Genomic DNA, 4330 nt, shown 5'->3' on the forward strand with positions numbered 1-4330 from the left:
TTTTGGGGACTTTTTCAATGACTCGCTTGGCTCGTTCTAAGAGTTCTGGGACCAGTCGTTGTCAAAGGTGCGACAGTGAGCAGAGGTGAGTGGAGGCGAGCATCTGAAGGGTCCTTAGAGAAAGCTCATCTGGCACTTTTATTTAAGAGACTTTATCGAGAAGCTAGGTTGAATTTAAAATTACCTAAATGGTCTCAAAAGCACATCTCCAGACTAGGAACGATCCTTTATTTCGTGGGCACTGTAGCCATTCAGGGAGCAAAGCCTATTCCAAATTCACCCGCTTTGTTCAGCGAGAAAAATACAGATCTTTTTCTGTTTCATAAGCGATTTTACCCTTCGACTATATTTTCTTTGGCTAGAAATTCCCCTCCTAGCTATACTTGCTATACTTGGCTATATTCCAGCATCTTTCTTGTTGTAACTTATAAAGCAAGGGTGTAAACATCAGGGGGTGTGGCTTTAGTCCAGTTGGGAAGAATGAAGGCAAAGCGTAAAATTTACTAACTCGTCATTTCTGGTTCTCACCAAAAATGAAATCGGAATTTCTCTGTTCCCCATACTCTAAACCCATCCAACAGTCCACACAAGTACAAAAACATTTTACAAAAAAAAATCAAATTCACGAGGAGGGGAAAATAAGCAATAGTTACCATTTACTGAGCACATACTATATGCCTGGGAATCTTCTAAATACTTACTCTGGATTATTTCATCTAATCCTCGACATGACGCCATGAGGCGGGCATGACGATTGTTACCGTTTTTCAAGGTGGCAGTTGAGGCACAGAGCGAGTTGCTACTAAACCTTAGAGCCAGGATCAAAACCAAGGCAGTGCGACCTCAGAGCCTGTGCGCTTGACCACAAAGCCACACTGCCTCCCCGGGCATTAAAAGCTCTTATATGTACATTTCATCCCTCTGTTTCCATTCATTATTATTTTTCATCAATTGACATGCACACCGAGCACCGGACACTAGCCGTACCAAGCTGAGTGAGACAGTCTCCCTCCAGCAGAAGCATCATGAGTCTACAGAGAAGAGAAGAGGGATGCATCACCCACGCGAGGCGTCATGGGGGTGGGAACAAAGCGCCACGGAAAGACAGAGAGGAGGTGACTCTTGTCAAGGAAATTGTGGAAGACTTCATGGAGGACGTGCTAGTCAAGCCTGTCGTGATGGCAGTAAAAGTTGAATGAATGAATGGAAGAATAAATGAATGAACAGCAGTAGAAGTTTATTAGGCAGAGAAGAGGGTGATGAGTGAAGGCAACACTAGGTCACGGCTACTCTCCACTTTCTCCGTTACTTTCCATCGACTGAGATTTACCGGAAATGCTGCAAAATTCACCATCTGCAAGTCCAGGAGAAATGACCTGGTCACACTGAGTTTTCTACCTGGAAACATCTGCTTTCTACCCTAACGCCCTGCGAGGCTGTCGGGTACAATTATACTCCTTTTCCACATCAGCTTCGCTCCAGGGAGCCTTTGCTGGTTTTCTGGGGAATTCTAGAAAACCAGCTACTCTGGTGAACTTATTTCTAAAAATCAGCTTGGTCGAGGTGTAGTTTATGCATAATGAAAACCAGTCATTTGGGGTGTACGATTCGATGAGTTTGGGCACACGCGCACCGTGACGTCACCACCCTACGCAGCAACCGGGTTCTGACACGGTTCCCACCTCCCGTTCTCCTCACGCCCATCTGCAGTACCTCCCCTGTCACGAGCCCTGGCCTTCGGTATCCACGAGTCTTTCCGTCACCCCGGCTTTGCCTCTGCAGAGTTTTATGCAGATGGCATCGACACTAAATAGTTATCTAGTCTACCTTCTTTCGCTTAGCGAGATGCCTTTGAGAGTCGTCTACGTTGCTGCGTGAGCCGCTCATTCCCGGTTCTTGCTAGGTAGTCCTCCATCGTAGGATGACGCCGCCATCCATTTACCCATAAAACAAGTCGATGGGCATTTGAGTTGTTTCTGATTCGGGGCTATGATGGATAAAGACGCTAACGACGTGTACGATTTTATGTGCACGTGTATTTTTAGTGAGATATCATCATATTACTAAGTATTTTACTGTACCCTTTTTTATTGTTAATTTAGTTTTCTCATTCTTTATATGTTCTGATGGTTATTTGTATATGATAATGGTATCAACTTTTTATGTTAACTTTCTTTCTTGCCCATCTTGCCGAATTCTTTCACCGAGTTATTTTGTCATTAATTCTGTAGGATCTCCCAGGTATATACCACTACATCTCTCAGAAGTAGAGGTTATTTTACGTCTTCTGTTTGAAGTCACTGGCCTATGATTGCTTTCTCTAGTCTAATCGCGTTAGCTGGTACTTTGAGAAGGATGTTAAATGGCCTTGGAGCTGGCTGGCATTCTGGCCTTCTTCCAGGTCTTGGCGAGAATCGTGCCCAGGATTTCTCATTTATGAAGATGCTGGCTTGAGGATTGAGGTATACATCTTTCATCATTTAAAGACATATCTATCCATTCATATTTTCTCCAGAGTTTTATAGGAAAGGATACTGAACTTTGTCAAATAACTTTTTTAGCATCTCTAGAAACAATCATATGGATTTTTCCTTAGACCAATTAATATAATAAATTATATTAATATAGTTTCTAATATTTAATATTCTTTGAATTTCTAGCATAAACCCCATTTGCTCGTGGCGTATTATTTTCATTATTTTCTTAACATGGTTTTCAGGTCTGTTCCCTGAAATTTGATTTAAGATTTCTGCATCAATATTCATGTCGTGTTGGTCTGGTCCATAATTTTCTTTTTCTGTTTTATTTCTTGTGCTATTTTCCATCAGGTTCAGCTATGTCATACTTGTTCACAAAAATAGTTCCAAAGGTTCCTGCATTTCATATGCTGTGAGACAATGCCTATGCCACATAAAATGTACAGTTTTGAACGATTTAGTTATTTTCAACCCTAATGAGGTTACTTCGTGGTAAATTTTCACTGTGGGTTCCTAGGCACACCCACCTCATCCACTACTGTGCTCGAGAAGATTTTTTTTTAATTTTAATGTAATGATCGAAGGAAAAGCTTTGGCCAACTCACATGATATTTAATTTTCGAGACAGGCCCTGAATATCTGGAGCCTAGGTGTGACTGAAAAAAACCGTCTGCTGCTTCTCACATAACCTGAAGTCCTGACCTTTAGTTTTCGATGCCGGCGTTTGACAAAAACAGGTTTAAGTCTCACCTGGTCCGCTTACGAGTTACATAATCTTGGATTGTCTCAGCCTCTCGGCCCTTCGCCAAGGACTGAATAAAATACCGTTCCCGAGGAAAACTTCGTGAACTGGAAAATATGTGTCACATCAGTTATTATGAAGGCTCAGACTGAGGAACCAGCGCTGGTCTGCATCACTGTGAGTAAGTTCTGTAGCCTCTAGATTTCAGCATTATCACTTCGTAATAATAATAGAAATAGCAGGTGGCTATGATTTAACACAAGGAAAGCACCAGCACAGTGTCTGACCCATAGTAAACGCTCAGTGAAAGGAACTCAATGTTGTTGCTATTGTCTTCCCGTTTCCCCGTTTCTGGGTTGCCCAGGAAATAGCTGTGACACAGGGGCTGGTCCCGGAGCTGGCGGGAGCCCGCGGCCACGTGCCACGGGAGACCAAGCGTTCTCTCCTCATACCCAGCTGGGTGCTCCCACCCACCTCCTGGAGATTCGCTTCTGGGGTGGCGAGCCCCTAACTCCGCGAGCAGATCCGCAAGAAGAAAGGCAACGCCCAGAGATGCTGAAGTAACTCACGCAGGATGCAGGCTGTGGGTGCAGGTGTCCACGGGCTGGGGACACTCAGCTCCTGCGCTGTGCCTCCCCCGGGTCCAGACTAACCTGCCAGCTCTGACTGTCCCTGCGGGACACACACACACACGCACACACACACACACACAAAACTAACCTGTCAGCTCTGACTGTCCCTGCGGGACACACACAGACACGCACACACACACACGCACGCGCACACTCTTCCCGAGGCTCTGGGTCTCTGTCCCCTTTTCCCATCTGAGGGGCGTAGGTCCTGGGCTCCAGGGCACCCGATGCCCCCGTGATGTAGCTGAGAGAGGCCCGGGTCCTGAGGCTCAGGGGAAGCAGGAGTCGATGCAGAAAGAAAAGGCAGAGGGTGAAGGAAGGAAGGTACGCCAGGTGGGGTTTGGAGCTGCTCGGATTCCTTAGGAGGACGGAAGGAGGGAGGGAGGGAGGAGCCAGGGGCCGGGAGGGAAGAGGAGGAGGAAAGTGCCCACCGCAGGCAGATGCGGCCACGTCCCCCTCCCCAACCCCTCCAGCTGCGA

The sequence above is a fragment of the Pteropus alecto genome, unplaced genomic scaffold (genome assembly GCF_000325575.1).
Source record: "Pteropus alecto unplaced genomic scaffold, ASM32557v1 scaffold65, whole genome shotgun sequence".
NCBI lineage: Eukaryota > Metazoa > Chordata > Mammalia > Chiroptera > Pteropodidae > Pteropus > Pteropus alecto.